This window comes from Natrix helvetica (genome assembly GCF_964273705.1).
Source record: "Natrix helvetica genome assembly, chromosome: 4".
NCBI lineage: Eukaryota > Metazoa > Chordata > Lepidosauria > Squamata > Natricidae > Natrix > Natrix helvetica.
The window spans coordinates 120,672,604-120,693,678 of NC_138550.1; the positions used below are offsets into that span (position 1 = coordinate 120,672,604).

General features: G+C 43.7%; 1 protein-coding gene across 3 annotated transcripts in view; it reads left to right on the forward strand.

The window, feature by feature from the left end:
• The first annotated feature begins 19,557 nt into the window (after nucleotides 1-19,557).
• GATA6 (GATA binding protein 6) overlaps nucleotides 19,558-21,075 on the forward strand; it is a 34,617-nt gene continuing 33,099 nt past the window's right edge. The window contains exon 1 of one of the 3 annotated variants that reach the window (XM_081951718.1): nucleotides 19,558-19,865. The gene's annotated coding sequence lies outside the window, so the exon portion shown is untranslated. The other 2 variants (XM_081951720.1, XM_081951719.1) reach the window with 2 other exon arrangements.

The following is a 21,075-nucleotide window of genomic DNA, read 5'->3' on the forward strand; positions in this document are numbered from 1 at the left end:
AGTTCTAACCTCTTCTATAGAAGAGGTTCCACAAATCTACAGTGTCGTTTAGAACCAGTTCCAGCTCCCTCCCCCCGCCTGTCCACACATCATCAAGATGAAGAGCAAGAGGAGGAATTCTTGGAGTTGAAGTCCACAAGTCTTAAACCTGTCAAGTTTGAACGCCCCTGGGGTTTTTTTTCTAAAGGGTTAGGGGTGCAAGGGTCTTGTAACTTGACAGCTTTAAGACTTGCACACTTCAGTGCCAGAGTTCCTGAGCCAACATGACTGGAGGAGGAATTCTGGGAGATGAAGTCCACAAGTCTTAAAGCTGTCAAGTTTGAACACCTCTGGGTTTTTTTTCTAAAGGGTTAGGGGTGCAAGGGTCTTGTAACTTGACAGCTTTAAGACTTGCGTGCTTCAAATGCCAGAGTTTCTGAGACAACATTTTGGTTATTAAGCAAGAGCGTTGTTAAGTGAGTTTCACCACATTTTACAAGTTGGCCATGCCCACCCAGTCACATGACTACCAAGCCACTCCCACCCGGTCACATGGCCGGCAAGTCACTCCCACAAAGGAGGCCACACCTAAAGAAGATATTCTAAAAACATTTGAAACCCACCACTGGGGAGGTCTTATTATTTTTGAGGTGAAGGAGGTAGCGAGTGTGGTCACCTCATGGCTGCTACTAGGTTGCAATATTTCAGGGGAGGGCTTATTTTAGCACATGTCCTCAAAAGACTGATTGGGCTTATTATCCGGGGAGGTCTTATTTTCAGGGAAACAGGGTAAGTGAGACATTTGTTAAGTGAATTTTGCCCCATTTTACAGTCTTTCTTGCCACAGTTGTTACTGAATCATTGCAGTTGTTAAGTTAGTAACCCAGTTGTTAAGTGAAGCTGGTTTACCTATTGACTTTGCTTATCAGAAGATCACAAAAGGCGATTGCATGATCCTAGGACACTGCAGCTGTCATAAATATGAGTCAGTTGCCAAAAATCTGAATTTTGATCATGTGACCATGATGCTGCGGTAATGGTCGTAAGTGGGGAAAAATAGTCTTAAGCAGTGACGTGCAGTCAGGTGAGGCAAGTGAGGCACAGCCTCACCACTCTCATCATGAAAAAAAAAGTAAAAGGAAAAAGCTGAGCTAGTTACTGCCTCACCGTGGATGACTCTGCTTAACTGTTAAAAAAAGCTGGAAAAGGTATGTGTGGGTTGGAGGGAGGGGGAGGAATTCAAACTTCATTCTCCTAGTGCTGTGCAGGGCTTTGGGCAAAGGCTGGAGGGAAGGACCCTGGCTCGCTTGTGCTCTCCCTCCCCAAGAGTAGTTTGATTGCAGGCAGAGCCACGTTGTGGGGCCGGTGTGTGTGCTACAGCATGGCTCTTTGCCTGGCTTCCTGCCTCCTCCTGTGGTCTCCTCACTGGTGCTCTCCCTCCCCAAGTGTAGTGACTTCCTCCCCAGGCCCCCATTCATTTCTCTCTCTCACACACACAGCTGGATAAAACTATATAAAAATCTAGCCCAGCTTCACTGATTACAAGTTTGAAAAGGCAACGTGGCTCCACCTGCAATCAAACTACACTTGGGGAGGGAGAGCACAAGCGAGCACTGAGGAGACCACAGGAGGAGGCAGGAAGCCAGGCAAAGAGCCATGCTGTAGTACACACACTTCCCCCCAGCCTCTTTCTTTTGGAAGGCCCGGCTCCCCTCCGGCTTCTCTGCCTCTCCTCTCACCCCAGCCTGCCAGCAGGAGGTGGTGGGTGGGCTTTATTGTGTTCCAGGCATTTCCCACCCAGACAGCAGGCTGCATTTGCAATGGTGGAGGTGTGGTGTTTGGGAAAGGCAGCAGGGGAATGTGGGGGGAGGGATGGCAGAGGAGCTGCTTTCAAGCCACTGGAAAAGATATCCAATCCAACTTTTGTGTGTGTGTGTGGGTTTGTTTGAGAGTGAGTGAGAGAGGGAAGGGGTAGGAGAGATAGTCCAATCCAACTTCTGTGTGTGTGTGTGTGTGTGTGTATGTGTGTGTTTGAGAGAGGGGGAGGAAGGGGGAGAGGGAGGAAGGAGGGGAAGGAAAAGAAAAAGAAAAAGAAAGAAGGAGCAAAGGAGAAAAACAAATGCTGTCGCTTTAAATTGGAACTGAGCATGCCTGGCTGTGGAATTCTGGGAGTTGAAGTCCACAAGTCTAAAAATATTTGAAACTCAGCACTGTGTCAGTGCCTCACCAGTCATAAACCTCACCGCACGTCACTGGTCTTAAGTCACTTTTTTCAGTGATCTTGTAACTTTGAATGGTCACTAAATGAACTGTCGTAAGTTGAGGACCACCTGGACTGTAGTGGTGGATTTGTCACAGAAGGTCTATAAGCTCAGCTTCGTTCTCTAAAGCAAATAGTTTGAGTTTTTTTTTTTTTTTTAAATGATGCTTTCAGTTGGAAATGATGGGTGATAGCTCTCAAGATTCAAGCAAATTAAAAGAGTTTTAAAAGCTTGGATTTTTCATGTTCCCAACCTATTGATGCAAGCTATGTCCCAAAATATGTTTACTCATGGTATCTTCCCCAGTTTTTGAAATTGTGCTCCCATCACTATAGTATCAGAAACCTATTATTACCATTACTGAAAATGCAGAAATCATAATTCACTACAACATTCGCTTCATGTTTCTTTTCTCAGAAAACTTTTGTATGTCATACATCAGAGGTTTTCCTCCCTATCTAAGCAGTACTCCATCACTGCAAGCAACAGCCCAATGAAAGTTTGTCCATTTCTTAAAAGTTGTTTCCCATTGTAGAATCAAAAGGAAATTGTTTTGAAGATTTTTGATGGAAGCATCAACCAACAATTTCTGCTAAAGTTTCCAGATAGAAATATATATTCAATGATAAAAAATATGCAGAGTATCATGTTTAAGAAGGCTGAGAAAAGCAATCATATACATCTGTATGAATAGCAGTAATGTGGAATTATAAATATAGTCATTTAAGATACTGAATAAATCATTTAAGACAAGTTTGCTTTGAAAAGCCACTATCGTAATAAAAAAGATGCAGCTGTAAGCCACAGTGATGTATATTGAGACTAGGGATATGTTTTTCCTACCTTATCTTTCCCTTATATTTGGAATAGGAAATCTGTAACCTTCCAGATGTTGCTGAACTACAAATTCAGCAACAACTGAATTGCTGCTGGGTCAACATGTCTATTTTATAAATCTCACATAAAATAAAGCCGCACACTTTGCAAGATCTATATTCCCAAACTTTGGAAGAACAAAGTATAGTTTGGGTATAGAAAAAGCAGGAGGATCCCCCCCCCCACTCCAAGAGGACTGAAAATGGGATTTTGCAGGGCCCACACACACACATTTGGGCAAATTATTGACTTATTCCCAAGATATGGCAGAAGAAGATTTCTTTCAGAATGTACTGTTGTGTTCTAAGACAATTAAAGGTCTGGAGACTAAAACATATGAAGAATAGTTGTAGGATTTGGGCTGGTTAGTTTAGAGAACAGAAGAACTAGGGCTGGTAATGATAGCAGTATTCCAGTATTTGAGAGGTTGCCACAAAGAGGAGGGGGTCAACTTATTTACCAAAGCACCAGAGGGCATTACAAGAAACAATGGGTGGAAACTAATCAAGGAGAGAAGCAACCTGGAACTAAGAAGAAATTTCCTAACAGTGAGGACAATTAACCAGTGGAACAGCTTAGCTTCAGATGTGGGTTCTTCATCACTGGAGGTTTTAAAGAAGAGACTGGATAGTCACTTGTCTGAAATGGTATAGGGTCTCCTGCTTGAGCAGGGGGTTGGACTAGAAGGCCTCCAAGGTCTCTTCCAGCTCTATTCTGATTAATTGGTTGGTTGATTGGTTGACTGGATGGTTTGTTGTTGTTTTTAAATGCAAGCATCACTGAATTCCTGAATGTTTTACAATGGATGATTTTAATGTTTTAAAAAAGTTTTAAATTATAAGCTTCCCAGAGTCATTGGATATGAGATGGGTGGCAAATACATTTTGTAATTAAATAAATAAGTAAAACAACCTATTTCCACCTACACCGCTTGCCTCCTGTTTATAACACAACCCTTTCAGCAGTCCCAAGAAGATTCCACAATCGTTTGCCCCCTGATTCAGGTGACCCTAAGGTTACAGCAGTGGTGGGTTCCAGGTTCCGTTCCAAATGGTTAGAATGGCCCCGGCGTCACCCACATACACTCACGCAGCCGCACATGCATTGTAGCTGGAAATGACACTTCCGCAAGCCTCCGCAACGCTCCAGCTGCTCGGCGGAGCATCATGCAGGTGCTATACGCGCCATGCGCATGCGCGGAAGCGCCGACAGCTTTAAAAAACGGTAAGAAGCTTGGGCGGGCGGGCGGGCCCTCCGGAGCACTGTACCGGAACGGTCCCTGGTGCTCTGAGCAGGATCCAGTATGTCCATACCGGGCGTACCACCTGCAACCCACCACTGGGTTACAGATAAACCCAAGTGGTCTCAATGGCTCTCAAACGACCAACCTTCAGATTGCTAATGACCAGATGACTGTAAGGAATATAAATCCTTCCATTCCCTGCCATTCAATCAGAACTGAAGAAGTTTCTTGGGTGAGAAGCGAAATGTTTTCAAGAAAAAAACCCTGAAAGTCCAGTTGCCTTTAAAAAAAAGCACCTTTGGGTCTTCATCCACAGTATAATATGAAAATGAATGGACATGGGTATGAAAAACTATGCTCTAAATCTTGCATACAAGTACAGTAGTTCTCCACTTATTACCATTCAACCATTCGTTATGTGAGCAGTCAAAGTTATAATGCTGCTGAAAAAAAGTGGCTTATGGTCCTTACACTTATAGCACTTAAGAGTTATATACCACTTCACAGTGCTCTCCAAACCCTCTCTAAGTGGATTACAGAGTCAGAATATTGCCCCCAACAATCTGGGTCCTCATTTTACCCACCTCGGAAGGATGGAAGGTTGAGTCTACTTTGAGCCTGGTGAGATTTGAACTGCCAAATTGCAGGCAGTAAGAAGTCAGCAGAAGTAGCCTGCAAAACAGCATTCTAACCATTGCGCCCCCGCAGCTCTTATGACCATCACAGTGTCCCAAAGGTCATGTGATCATAATTCAGCAGCTTGGTAACTGGCATGTCTCTATGTACTGGGGAAAGTAAGTTTTGCTTAATGAAAGCATTTTCTAACACATGCGACAAAAAAGATCATAACATTGCGTGCAGTCACATAATGACTCACTAAATGACTGCACTGCTTAATAATGAAAGTTCCAGTCCAATTGTGGTCAAAAATCAGGGACTACCTGTAATTTTGATGGCTCTTAGTTAGTTTGGCGATGCATCTTAAGACATAGCAATCTTACACATGAGTCTCATAGCTAGACATTCATTTTTTCTCCTCAAGTCACTCTCCCTTGTATTTGAGAAAGTAAACTGCTGATCGGAGCTCTCTGGAGAAGTGATAGAAATAAAATCTGGCAGTCAGGGGTATTAGAGATATTTCAATAACCAATAGCCTGTGTTCATTTTCAAGAGAATAAATTGTTTTTAATTTATTGTAAAAAAAAAATGTAAAAAATTATTAAGTTTTTCTCTCTCTCTCTTTTTATCTGAGTCAGTTTTAGTCACCACCTTTTCAAAACATTTTTATTTCATTGCTTTATTTATATACCCCTTATTGTTTTTAAATGTGTATGCTGTGTTCTGGCCTATGTAATATTTTATTTTGCTATCCCTTGTAAATTCCTTATGAGGATAATATTCCAAAACATGATTTTAAAAATACCAATAGTAATAATTATGAAAGTGTTATAATGAAACAATAAAGCATTTGGTATTACAATTACAGGTAGTCCTCGACTTACAAAAAGTTCATTTTGTGACCATTCAAAGTTACAACAGCACTGAAAAATGTGGCTTATGGCCATTTGTCACAGTTACAGTCTTTGCAGCCTCCCCGTGGTCATGTGATCAAAATTTAGATGCTGGGCGACTGGTTCATATTTATGATCGTTGCTCTGTCCCAAGGTCCTTTTGTGATCTTCTGACAAGCAAAGTCAATAAAGAATCAAGATTCATTTAACAACTGGGTTACTAATTTATCAGCTGCAGTGATTCACTTAACAACTGTGGCAAGAAAAGTTGTATAATGGGGCAAACCCACTTAACAAATGCCACACTTAAAATTTAGGGCTGACTTGTGATTGTAAGTTGAGGACTACCTGTATTTATTATGGTTTTCTACTAAAGAAATACTGTTCCAACACAATAACTGACTATAGATTAAAATGAGCTCCTGAAACCTTATATTTGTTGATGTTTGTGTTTAAATGGGAGTTGATCATGTAGGTATTATATTCATTTCCATTCAGGAAGTTTCCATGCTTGTTTTAGCTGGCTGTATATATTTTAGGGCAGCCCTTTCTAAATTGACCTCCCCAATATACTCAGTTCCCCTTCTAATTACATAAATTATTTTTATACTAGCTCAGGGTGATGGGAAATTATTTTATTGATTTATATTTCAAAGTATACAATTGCCCACTTCAAGTCATGACTCTGGATGGCTAACAACAATTAAAAAGCACAATCAAACCTACAAATAAGAAATAGAAATAGAGAATAGAAATTTCATTTGTTAGCCGCACCCTCTCTGCAAGGGACTCGGGGCGGCGTACAATAAAATATACATACATACATATAAACATAAAATACACACATATACATACATATACATACATGCATGGAGGAGGTAATAATTAAAAATACATTACATTAATAATAATAAAAATTAAATTAGTCATTAAAATACCCCAAAATAATAATACAATTTAAAAAAGGACTGTCAGGAGGAAAAGGATAAACTACGGTTGAGCCAGGCCAGACAGTTGAAAGAGGTGGGTCTTGAGCTTTACACGGAAGGAGCGGAGATCGGAAGTAATCCTGATATCAAGGGGGAGGTCATTCCACGGGGCTGGGCCCATCACAGAGAAGGCCCTGCTCCTGGGTGTCGCCCCCCGACACTGTTTAGCGGACGGCACCTGGAGAAGTCCCTCTCTGTGTGAGCGGATTGGTCGTAGGGATGTATGGGGCAGGATGCGATCCCGCAAGTAACTAGGTCCTGTGCCATGGAGCGCTTTAAAGATCATAATCAGAACCTTGAAATGCACCCGATAGACCACAGGAAGCCAGTGCAGCTCGCGCAGGAGAGGTGTTACATGGGAGTACCTTGTCCTCCCCATAATCACCCGCGCGGCCGCATTCTGGACCAACTGTAGTCTCCGTGTGCATCTCAAGGGAAGCCCCATGTAGAGAGCATTGCAGTAGTCCAGGCGAGACGTCACCAGTGCATGGGTGACTGTGCGCAAGGCATCCCGGTCCAATAAGGGGCGCAATTGGCACACCAGGCGAACCTGGTGGAACGCCCCCCTTGCCACGGCTGTTACATGGCTGTTAAATAATAAGCAACACACACACACAATCAGAAGCAAAAGTAAAAACAGAACAATTAAGTTATAGTCTACTCTAAGGCAAGGTTTCTCAACCTTGTGAACTTATTCCTATGCTGTCTGGGAAATTCTGGGAGCTGAAATCCGCACATCTTATAGTTCACAAACTTGAGAGACATTGGTCTAAGGCAGAGGTATCAAACTCATGTCACAGCAGCGTCACATGACATATTGAGACTTTCCCCCCCTTCGCTAAATCGGGCATAGGCGTGGCCAGTGTGTGACACATCTGGCCCAAAGGCTGGGAGTTTGACAGCCCTACTCTAAGGCATTAAATAGCCTAGATTGAAAAGGTTACTTTATAAGTTCAGGTTCAATTAAACCAGAGTTTTACATAGAGTAAGACGCTGGAATTGGTATGGGAAGAAGAAATATTATAATTCAATTCAAAGGCCTTTTAAACAATAGGTGATTAATGTTTTCTTGTAGCTATTTTATATAAACTACCCTTGGGAGGCTTTTTGTCTTTGGTGGCAGTCTAGAAATATTTTAAATACATAAATTAATGTTTGCAAAGAAAAAAAAAACATTGCTGCTGATACTATGGAGTTATGGTGAATGAAGAAGTCTTATAGATTTTTCAAAGTAATAACCAACAGTTTTATATCATGTGAACATAATTTTGGCAGCCAGTGCTATGCTGTCAGCACAATAGTGCTAATGTACCTTTCAGACTTGCATTTATCCTTATTTACATCATTATTAAGAAGAATTACCATGTTATCATCTTAACAGATTTTGCTCCTCTTTTCATATAAACTAAACTCCTGGCTGACTTCGCATTTTCTTTTTCAAAGAAAAATAGTCAAAACGTGAAGATCTATAAGATAAATAATGTGATATATTTGTTTTATCTGCTTTATTAACTGATCATTTCTAGATTCCTCCTATCCTCTACCTAGGTGGAAATCACCCAAAATTACAATCTGGAACTCCCTTTGGAACTATGAGGTATGATCTAACCATCAGGTGTAACTTTTTCAGCTGAAGAGGAAAAATAAACTTCGGCTGAATAAAAGATTATTCTGCTACAATTCTAAATCCCCATTGCCCTTTTCTGTTTCCAGGGAACCTTCAAAATAGTTTTCTATATGTCTGCATCTAAAGATCAAAATAAGGCTGCTAAGGGGAGCAGTCTTGATTTACTTCCCTTGCACTGATCTACTATGTGTTATCAAAATACAGCTTAGAAGTAAGAAAACATGTCCCTGTGAAAGTGCTTTCTGAAATAGGAAAATCCCTTCTTTTTGTGAGCTGGCTGGTAACATACTTGTAAACAGGCCTCAGGGTATCTGCAGACTAATCAAGATGGTGACTACAGTAGTCTAAGCTCTGTCTGTTTTTTGTGTACATTGCAGCAAAAAATGAACAGTTTTGATCACATTGTAATGGGTGCAATGTTGACTTTCTTTTTTTACCATAGCCTGCCATTTTCCCTGAGAATTTTCAAATGAAAATAGAATTATAGTTTCTTGCTTTTTTCCTCTCTTCTATCCCCATTCTTTTTTCCATGTCTGTTAGATATTTCAGACCAGTGTTTCTTAAAGTATATTTCTAGAATCCCTGGGGAGTCCTTTAAGACCCTAAGACATCCTCAAAATCAAATTTGTTTTCCAGACTATGTTGAAAAATAATACATTAAAATCCCATCCAACAATAATGAGAAGTGCTAGTAGCAGCAATTATGTTACTTTGAATTTTTAAAAAGAATTAAGCAGGAAATCTAAATCAGTATAATCACTACAAACAAAAGCTCTTTTGGTGTCTTCCATAATTTTTAAAAGTGGAAAGGGATACTAAAGGAAAAAGATTTAAGAAACACTGCTTTAAATTAAAGGTCTGTGGACAAAGATGTCTTACAATTGATATACCACAGCCATCATGGGGGCAATTTTAATTAAATAGTGAGGTACAATTCTTGCTTTCAGTAAATAATAAACTAATTTGATTCAAATTAAAGTATTGTGCAATTCCAACAATCATACTGCCAAATATAACTCTGAGGAGAACAGCTAAATATGAGAAATGTGTGAGCTAAGATAAACTCAACTCACAACATTTAGTTATAATTGATGTCAGTAACCAAAATCTGGTAATATGCAGTTACACCCTTAGTGACACTCATAGTCACAAGATTCAGCAATAAAGATAAAAATGGCCACCAATGTGAATCAACTGAAAGTTCAAATAACACTGGCTTCTCTGTGCATTTGTAAAAGGGGGGGGGGGTCCAAATCGAAAGCACAATAATACAAAATAAATACAACACTAAACCCCCAAGAGGGTCAACTTATATAAGGAACTAGTGGAGAGTCTGAGGTGAGGTGGGGAAGTAATTATGAAATATTATATTCCAAACTGAATAGCTGTTTATTAAAATCACTCATCCATTGACCACAATGGATCAGTGCATGATTGAAAGGAGTGTAAAACTTGCCCAACCTCATACAAACTGTGTTGTGTGTATTTCTGTTACACTAAAAACCATAGGGAGCTTAAAGTAAGCAAATTGGTGGGTTATACAGATATTGACATATTTAATCTGGCAAGCTCAGCCTTGCCAGGCCTCTTTCTTCCTCCTGCTCTTCTTTTTCTTCTCTTTCTCTCTTTCTACTGATTGGTCATACGGTCAGTCAGATTATTTGATTGGATTTGGCATTTTTGTCCACATGGTAAATCCTTCATCAGGATCTGGGATAGACAAGTCTTATTATTCCAATTCCACCTTTCTTGTATACAGTATAACTCAAAGTGGCAAATGTACCTAAACTCCTGCCTCCTGTGTTCCCCACAACAACTTCCCTGTGAAGTGGTTGGGCTGAATTGGCCAGAAGTCACTCTTCTGGCTTTCCTGGCTAAGGCAAGGCTAACATTTAATCTCCTGGTTTCTCTGCCAGTACCTTGACCATACACCAAACTGGCACTCAAAAAACTTGTGGCTTTAATGAAAGTTCTTTATACTCTCACCTCCTCTGAGAGATGATGCACACTGACAACACACAGTTTACATCAGTCTGAAATAAGTGGTTGTATGTCCAGATACCTTCAGAGGAATAAGAGGCTCTTCATAGGTCCTTTTCAAACAAGCCCTATTCCATAGGATTCCTATCTCAGAAACATACCCACGCATCCATGGTATAATAGATCCTTCTAATAGTATGCCCACAAAAAACAACAACACACAACTAGGATGAAATCACAGAATTTTCTGACCTATCCTCTTCTGAAAAGCAGCTATAGCCCCAACTTTTAAGCACTTGGACTTCACTTCAGTATTGTCAGTGGCTTGGCCTCTAGTAGGGCCCCCCAATGATTTAGTGTGAAGGGAGAATGTGAGGGGCAGAAGTGCACTACTGGAGAGGGGGTTCATCTCCCAGACCAGTTTCAGCTACACCCTGGGCTCCGATTTGAAGCAAGACGCAGCTGGTTAGTTGCTCTCCTGGACTGCAAGAGTTTTCCAATCTGTGATGAAGCGCGTGAGGAAAAATGTACTCTGCATAAGCTGAAATTTGAACTAAAAATGAAAACAAGGCTGGAATAAAGCCCCACACAATGGATCAGATAAGGAGAGCTAATCTTTCAAACCCATTCAGACCTATAAAGTTCAATGATTAAAATCATCAGCTGTTCTCAACTTGTGACACATGGTGGACTATTCTTGGCAGACTCCAGCAGAGTTTGCTCTATGTGGCAATACATGCGCCTGAAAGCAACTGGACCTGGGCTTACCAAAAGAAAATGTGGGATTACAAACTCATGTAATCTGCAGAAAAACCAACAGCAAGGGAGACTGAATCTAAAAATTGAGCCTTTTACATCTGCTTAAAAGAATCACATTTTGTCTGTATTAAGCTCAATTCCTGGAAACTCAAGGGACTTCTCCCATGCAATTTTCTTAGCAGCAGTACCAATGTGGTTTACCATTACTTTCTTTCTGAATGCTTTTCACTTCCCACTCAAACCTACAATGGTGGTGGCCTCTCATCCTAACATGCAACTCTACTCAGCTTTGTGCTTGGATGCATGATGCAGCAATTCATACTTTTTCCACAAAGCACAACACGGTATGTAAAGTTCTTCTCTCTTTGGTCACAACTAGCTAGTTAATTATAACCACACACTGGTGAAATGGGCTAAATTCTATGATAGCAACTGGCCGAAACCATCCTGTGAGATTTGAACTTTGATCATACTAGACTTAGTTAGACAATCTATTCCAGTATTTCTCAACCTTAGCAACTTTAAGTTGTGTGGACTTCAATACCCAGAATTCCCCAATCAACATTTTAACTTTCTAAGCCAGCCTGCATGCTACATTGCTAAGGATGAGAAACATTGTTTATTCTAATTGTTGTGCTAATGTAACCATGCTCCTACTTGGTCTAATTAGAATTAAAAGATGAAGGAATGGTTCCCTGAGCCAAGCACATCCCATTAAGACAACCCCTTTATTTTTGAGAAAGCCTAAACATGTCCCCTGCTTTGCATTTTAATTTAGTAAGCTAAGTACTAAGCACTGCAGATGTTGTAATGAATGAAATGTACCTTGAGTAATTGTGAGAATTTTTATAGCTGATCAACCAAAAATCAGAACAAAAACCAGATATGATAATTTGGACTAATATAGGGAAATGATCTTAAACCCAGCATGCTAAAGATAGTGAAGGGACATACAGTTCCCAGCAAGTTTATTAGCATTTATTTTTTTATTGTTATTTGCATTTGGGAAACAAACTTTTCTGTTTCAAATTCTTTTGTTGTTGTTGTTGTTAATTGCTTCGGCAATACTCCCAAAGTTAATGCTGAAAAACAGCAGAAAACATTCCTTTTAATAACTTTTGATGGATAGCTAAGCTTGGCTGGTTAGATGCATTTTCTAGGATCAAAATAAGGACGGTTTTTAAGGGAAGGTAATTTAGACGAAGAGGACACAAAGGGCTTTGAAGGACTGGCTCAGTGGGTGTTGGGTCAGCTCGCAAACCGGTGGCCTTGATAACCTCTCTTTGAGAGGAGGGGGAGGGCAGCCTTCAGGAGCAGAGTTGGGCTTAGCAACTCCCTCTTTATCAGGCCACCGGCCTTGAGCAGGCCCTTGTATAGTTCGCGTTCCATAAACCCAAGGAAAGAAAGCACCTTTCCGCTTCGCGATCCAGCCTGAATGTTCTTCTCGTTTCCGACAGACGAGGCGGTCCATCCTCAGGCCGGCACCTTTGGGCGCCAATGCCCAAGCCCGCATTACGTCCGGACCAGCTAGAGAGATTTTTTTCAGGCAAATGAGAGCTCAAAGCTGTCAACTAAGGAAAGTATGCACTGATTGTCGCTCTCTGCACATGTTCAGTTAAAAGCGTTTTTCTCTGCTCCTTGCGATTGGTTGACAATGGAGCGTAGTCAAATATAACAACGACGACGACGACGATTCTGACCAATGACGATAACGATGATAAAAGTCGTGGAGTTCAATCTCTGCTCTGCAATTCAAAAGCCGGCACTCGGCTACCCGCCTACTTTACGAACCTCCGGCTATTCTCCGGACCGGATTCCAATTGAGCAACGGGATCAATTCAGACGTTAACAGGAAGGCTGTTATGTTTCGGAAGAACATATATCCCTCAAAAATAGTGACCCAGAAATATTTAGAAAAAAACAAATATCCGGACTCGAATATCTTCCCTCGCCCCCATAGTGCCTCGGAATTTTTTAGCGTAGTAAAATTAAAGGAAGGGTAAGGGAAGTTGTTCATTAGCAAGCCGCGAAGAGATTTGCAATAGGCGATCCCCTGATCCGGATTAAACAAGTTGTAGATGCCAGAAACCCGCTTTTGTTGGAATTTTGTTCAGAATCCGTTTGTCGATCTGGAGCATTTTTTTTCCTTTTCTTTCTTCTTCTTTTTCCTTTGCTTTCTAATTACTGTAATTCGATGGAGTTCAGAAAGTCCAATAACCCTAAAAGTCTCCAGCGGTTAACAACAACTTGGGATGGACGTCAAAAGGATAAAAGGGCCGCTAAAAATAATATTCAATCAAAAAATATAATGGTGAAACACAAGAAAGTGCCCCCGGGGAGAAATCTAGAATGTGAATACGATCCTGTGTAATGTTGCCCCAATGGATCGGAGCCTGGGAGATCAAAGATTAGCAACCAAGAGTATATTGCATTTTAGCCTAGTAGTTTAAGGTCCGTTAAATTCTAACATCCTTACGCTTTTAGTATTTATTTATACCCCGCTCTTATTATCATAAATAACTCCAGATAACCAACATACATAGTACTCCTAATTTCCCCAGAACAACTGTGAAATGGGTTGGGCTGAGAGCGAGCGACCGGCCCAGTTTCCGTACCTTGGATGGTGGGACTAGAACTCACAATCTCCACTAGAGCCAAATTGGCGCCCCCAAAACTCTTCCTTATACTTCGTCTAAGTGTGTGTGTGTTACGTGGAGGATAGCACTATAAATCAAAGTTGGGTAGTAAGCAGAAATAGGTCCTAGCTAGGTTTAAAATAAAACGAATAATCTTTCACATTAATGTCAACAGCTCAGACCTGAGAAGGAAGTGAAGAGTAAAGTTGTTGTTCTTCCCAGGAAAAAGAAAGCAACAAATGTCTACACGGGCAAAACACGCTTAAGCGTTACCAGTTAACTAAATCCTGTATTGTTTAACGAACCCAGTTTTCTGAGGTGTAGCGAAACACTCAGAAGCTAACTTCCCAGTGGGTTCCGCCAACGTGCATGGCGCGCGTGGTTGGCCAGTTGACGGCTCAGCAATGAGACAATTCAGCCAATAATGTCTTGCGGACGGCAGCGTGAGGTTTGTTTTTTTTTAAAGATGGCAGCCGCGACGCACCTATAAACCGTCAACGGTTCAATGACAGCGTCTCGGCCGCCATCTTGACTTTTCTGACCATACTCAGCGAATACCGTCTCTTGTGGGATTTGAAATGACACTATAGTACTGTAGAAAAACATGGATGGGTAAAAGTGCCACAAGGTCGTGGCTATTAGTGACTGGACAAAAAGGCTCCCTTTTTCAACAGCCCAAAGGATCACGGGTCTCTCGACCTTTGAACGCCAAGAACATCGGTTTCCTTACTCCGAAATAAATGCATGTAAAAGCCCGGCCCGCTGCAATCCGCGGGATGTTTAGCAAACCATCTTGCAAAGCGTCTGTTTAGGGATCAGTCCCGAGCGGTTTGTTTTTGCCTGGTTCGGGGATCGAGGATTGCAATATGTTGGCCAGGCGAGCGAGAAAGCGAGCCCGCGCCTTTTTCTCAAACCAAAGAGGCGGCTTGGGTCGCTTGATTTCCTTTTTGATGTACCAGTTTTAAGAGGAGTGGGTTTTTCCTTTACTTGGGAGTAAACCTCGGTGGACCTGTGGGAACGAATTTGCAAAGCAACGTAATCCAAATCAGGGCAGGCCGGAAAAGAAAAGGAAACGAAACGAAGGGTTGGGGACTGCAGGCAGCCTGGTCCGGCCCTTGTATATTCCTGCTGGACGCGCCCCGTGACGTTTCTCTTCCGGTTCTACCTTGCAGTTTTGGGGGCAGCGGGTGGATGAAGTCAGTCGGGCTTCCAAAGGCCTGCTTTATTCCAGCTCAGCCACCGCCTCGGAAAAAACGATTTTGGATTTTCAGCGGAGTTGTGATTGTATAAACGGATCTGGATTCGGATTTTAAAAAATGTTATTCATATATTCATATATTCATATAACAGGTCCAAAGTACATCTCATCGAAGTCAGTGAGAGATTGGCTCCTAACATAGAGATAGGCTCAAGTTGGCTGGATCTTTTTCTCTGAAATCTGTACTACTTAAATCATTAGTAACTTTCAATATTGGCTATAACAACAACTACCCAACAACCTGAATATACTGAGAAAAAGAAGAAGAACCTGCTATGCTTAGTGGACATTTTTGGTCTTGAATGGCCCTAGAATAAATTGTATTAAAACAGCTTTTCTAGCAAAATTCCAATTCCTACTCAGTGTGCCCAAAATGTATGACAAGTGGCTTTCATTCATAAGAAACAGCTGTATCAGTCCTTACCTATTTGATTTCAGAGACAAGATAAAGATTGATGAGTGAAATGGAACAGGACTTCTGAGCCTTGCAAAATAATAGATTCTTTTCACAGACAAACAACTGCAGAGGAATCTTCGCAGCCTGTCTTGCTCAATGCTGTTATCGAATTTAGAAATGGAGTGCCATGAAAACCTGCATCGAGCAGAGAATTTGGGACATCAATCTCACACATACAGTATACCACAAATTTGGTTCAATACACCATTTCATTGACCCAATCTGTGTTGGGCTTGGAAAGATCTCCTCATTGCTGCTACATCAATAAGCCTTAAAGAAGGTGAAGGATTGCGCGATTGACTGAATTCCTTCCAAGATGATTTCATTCAAACTCTCAAAAACATTCCAGGTGTCATTTTAAAATTTCACCTAACATTCTGCTCTCTGTGTCCCAAGGAAATATCCCTTTGAAAACCCTAAGCTTTTCAGTAGTTTTATAAACCTAATTAACCTTGAAAAGGCCACTGAGATAAAAATGAACAAAATGTCTCTGAGAACATTCTCTCTCCCTGATTTGGACCCAGAACACTAAACAAACAAAACCTGTCATGGTTTGAAAGCTAGTCCAGTCTCCTAGTCACAATGAGAGATGATCACGTAGACATGTGAGCGAAATGAATGTCTGCTTTTTGATTTTGCTGAATATCTCATCAGGCTTGTTTTTAATTTGATCAATAAATGCTTTATTGACATTTGAGGAATTGTATATGAGTGGGCTTTTATTCACTGTTGCTTAATTATTATAAGAACCTGCCAAATCAGAATATACAGTATACATCCACAATCTGGTGCACAGGTGCAAAACCATGCAATTTGTGAAGCCAAAGGAGTTCAACTTTCAAGAGGGCATATTGATTCTTACCTCTCGACTTCTGGTTTCAAACTGCTACATAGCTAGATGCCTGGATGGATGGATGAGATTGTGTGTGTTCATACGCACATGCAGGAGGAAAAAGACAGGGACTTGGTATGTCTCTCTAATCTAAACAGCAGAAGGCATCACTGACTGAAAAAACTGGGATTGTGGGAATTATGATCCCCTCTTTTTGCCCTCTCCATGTTGGATTGATGTACAATGTAGGATATTCCTGTTCTCCTGGATTAGTAATCAAGACTGGGTTTATATCACCACAAAGATAGTTGGATGAGGCTCAAGATGCTATCAATCATTTGTGAGGAAGATGGATATTGCCAGGGTCCTAGAACTTCAGGTTACCTAATGCTTGCTCCTGTTTTAAAAGCACATTGGCAATTTCTAATTGTAAAGCAGCCTGGGTCCATGGTCGACCTCAGTTTGCCCAGGAGACTCCTGAGTATCCTTTTTGTGTCTGAAAGAATCTTAACTCTCAACAGGGGCATCTCAAAACTCCACCTGGGATGTCTGAAGCAGAAAGATACCCGGAACAGTTGATTTAATTGACAGAAAACGGGATACAAAACAAGTGCCCTTTGGATGTCTTACATAAATACTTAACAACAGCCCTAAAATATGCTTGTAAGGATTTTTAAAAATTAAACTTGATTGTGGGAGGGGGAAAAATCCAGCCTGCAAGAGGAGGAATTTGGTTGGTCCCTTGGACAGGTAGAGTAAGAGTTCTGAAAAGTTGGGACTGCCCCTAGGATCTATTTTCACATCTCAGGGACCTTCCACCCTGAGAAAAGGTGAGCTTGTATGAGGAAAGATAATGTCATACCTTGAGGACAAGGGTGGCAGACCATTCCTCAGACTCACTTAAGCAGGGCGGCTCAACATACAGGTGTCTGCCTCAGTTTGCACTGAGCACATAAGTAAGTACCGCCCAATCTTGAGTTCATTTCAGCTGCAAAAAGTGCTGGGGAAGAGCACTCGAGTTCTATTCATTCCTTCTTTTTCATGGTCTCTCGCACTGGGGGCAGATATCTCAACAGCCCAGCGCAGTCTCCCTCTGCCTGGTCTGCCAGGAGAACTCCAAACTATTTGGAGGGCAGCCCTCTGCGCAGGAGCAGGAGGGAAAAAAACAGAAGTAGTTTCCTCCAAGCCAGAATTAGTAGAATTTCTTTCTTTCCTTCCTTCCTTCCTTCCTTCCTTCCTTCCTTCCTTCCTTCCTTCCTTCCTTCCTTCCTTCCTTCCTTCCTCTTCAAAGTGGAAAATACAAGGAACACCATCCATCAGAGAGCGAGGGTGGACCAATCCCATGAATGAGCAACATACTGGGGACGCAGCCTCAAGAACCTGAAAAGGGGGTGTTAATTGCAATAATGATTTTTAAAGGTGGGGAATTGTTTGTTTCTATTTCTTCCCTAAATATATGCAGCATCCTACGTTTCTACCAGAAGTTAAGGAAACTTAGGGAAAGAATTATACGTTTTATGCCCACAACCCAGTGAGGTAGGCTCAGTTCGTGTAAGAGAAAGTGTGACTTGCCCTAATCGCCCATTGAACTTCCAGAGCTGCAGATGGACTTGAACTCTGGCTCCTTGCCCAATGTTTTGGCAACTACTTCTGAGGTAGGGACAGGATGGCACGGAGAGGAGGCTGTGCGGCTGCTCGATTTTGCAGACTCAGCTTCCATTTCTTTCTTTGGCTGCTGCTTGGCAGAGTGGTCTTAGGAGAGGCGGTGGTAGGGTTGAGGGAAGCGATATTATTTTGAAATATTATAGTTTTGGCGTACGAATCCTTAAACCAGGTGTAAATTCCAGCAGTTTCTAAAGTTTCTCTGTTTTTGTAGCGTTCTGTTTGGGCTATGAATTAAGAAAAACGCGCCCGCTGTTTCCTGCCTGTTTGGTTTCGTGCTAATAAAGATGTTGCCAGCCTTGGTTTCGAAAACGTTTTTTTCTAAGTCCAATCGGAATGGAAGTTTCTGTGCTTTTTGTATGGCCCCTTCCGTAAAGTCTACTTTAGACTTTTGTGCGACTCGTTTTCAAAGGCAAGAATTTCTTTCAGCGAAGCAGTAATGCAACAATCACGCACTTTAACCTTTCCAACAAGCTGCCCACCCAAAGTAGCAGTTCAGTTTTCATATGGCATCCCTTCCATTTCTAAACTTTTATTAGCTGGTTAGCCGAAACAGACTCGGCACGAGAGCGAGCGAAGATGGTGTCCACTCACCTGGCGAGCTTCTCCTATTTCGTCTCTCGGCCAAAACTCGCGCTCGCCGGGTTTGCGGCGGGTCGGAAAAACCGGCCGACCCTGGACACAAATGGCTCAGTTTCTGTATCGGCTCTGAAAGAAAAGACATCCTTGATCGACTCAGAGGGAATAAGTTCTTTTAATTTCCAGTCACTTTCCTGACCAGCACTGCATAAATTTGGGTGCCCGTTAAAATAAGAGGGGAAAGCCAACGAGGGAGACCCGCAGGCAAGGAACCGGAAGGCTGCCAGGCCGCCGAAACGGTGACTGGACTGGGATCCTTGCCGCTGCGATCTCCTTTCGAAACGCACAAATCTAAACCACCGTTCACCTTCCAAGTCTGGTAACTTTCAAAAGAGTAGGGATCCTCCATTTCCCTGGAAAGGATCCCCTCCTCCCCTTTCGGCCGCCTTTCAGGTGTTACTCGCTGCAGTCTGGGAATAATTGGAGCCGGATCGAAAAGCACCAACAGAGAAGCCAGGTATGGGGAGGGTTGGTGGAACAAAATGTTTGGAAAAAGTCCCAACGAAGAAATGAGGGATTCGCTGACTGACCCATTAACGGAGCAGAGGAAACCTCCGTTTTTATTTTATAAGGAAAACTCGCGCAGGAACAGGGGAAGGGGGAATAAAGATAGGGTAAATTAAAGCTATGAAATAAAACCCAAACAGAAAGACCGTTTTCTCATAATAATAAAAAAAAGAATGTCCCCCCCCCCCCAATAGGGAAAAAACCGGGGGGGGGGGAGATCTCCTTGCCGTCGCCTGTAGGAGAATTTCGCTTCCAGCGCCCTCCCTTTCCTGGCTTGGCGCGCGCAGGCGTTGGTGGCTCCCCCCTCCCTCTCTCCCCCTTGGGGCCTGGGCACTGCCTCTCCTCCCAGGGCCGGGCTGGCCTTCCCGGGGAGGGCCTAACACTGGGATTGGCATCCCCGCCGAAAGTCCGCTGGCGCCTGACACGGCGCGCCTCTCTCCCTCGCGCGCGGCTGTTTGTTTAGGGTCCCCTCGAGCCAATCAGGCTGGCCGGCTGCACTTTTCCGGCGCGGCTGTTGGAGGAGGCGCCTCGCTCGCTCGCTCGCTCGCTGCCTGTCAGGCGCCGCTCCGGTCCGCACTCTGCCTTGGCCGCTCGCAGTCCGCCGCAGCCGCGGGAAAGAGGAGCCTCCAGAGCCTCGAGGGCCCAAGAGGTGAGTGGCGCCGGGCCACGAGAGCGCAGACGAAGCGGACCGTCTTCTTCCCGGGGTTGGTGGAGGGGACACAACTGTCTCCTCACTCCACCAGGACTCCTTATCTCCGGGCTCTTATCTCGGCTCCGATAGGGTTCGCGAGACGCCGGGGAGGGGGGGGGGCTCCCGGCTGTGGAAATTAGGCGCCGGGAAGGGCGGGGAAAGGGGGGGTGAGGCTCTGGGGTACAACCCCCGGCCGACGCGGGCCTTTGCCAAAGGGAGCCGGCGCCGCGGCCGATGTTACTCCCCCCCCCCCACCCCCGGTTCGGATCGCGCCAGGAAAAGGCGGCGATCGCCGCTAGGAGAGGCACCGCGTTGCAAGACGCGGCCGATCTCTCGGCGAGGTCTCCGGGTAGGGCTGGGCTGGGTCAGGGCAAGGCAAGGCAAGGCGGCGGGGACTAGGAGCGGGGCGGGCGCTGTGTTAATTATGGACGGCTGCCATTACTAAGGTGTGCCGGCCGGAGCGCGGGGGGTTTGGAGCTGACCGGGTCAACCTGGAGGCAGGGTGAGCGAGAGCGAGCGAGCGAGGGAAACGTGGAACAGACTGGCACCAGGGGCCTCCCCCCTTCTGATCCAAAGGGAGAGCGGCAGTTTGGGAAGGGCCGAACCAGTCCCGGATCGCTGCTCTCCCTCTAAGCTTGGCGTCTCCTCCACCGAAAAGATCCCTCTCTACCTGACCGTCGGGGGCGGGGAGGGGGCTACATTTCGACCCCCTCCGGCGGAACCCCCGAAACGCCGCCTCCTTATTTTGCCTGGCTAATTGTTTTCATTCTGGAACGAACTCCAGTGAGTCATTCGCTGAAATCGAAAAGAGCCCAGCCAGAGAGCGGGGAGGGCCGCCTGCGGGGCTTGTCTTACCGGAGGCGCTCCAAGCCCCAACGCCATCCTCTCCCCCCCGCCCCCGGTCACTCATTCGCTCTGTAAACTACGTCAACGGAGGGAGTGCCTGTTCGGAGCCAGACGGAGGCTGTTCTGGGGGAAATTCCTGCTCCTTGGAAGACCCAGAGGTGGGACAAAGCCAGGGCTAGCTGGAAATTTTTTTAGCCAAGCTGAAGCGCCGCGTTTTCCTGATCGATGGGGTGTTTGGGGTTTGGGGCCGGATTTGCTCCCAAAGAATAGACCCCCTCCGTTTTACAGACGGGAAAGCCAAGGTTGAGGAAACTCTTCGGGG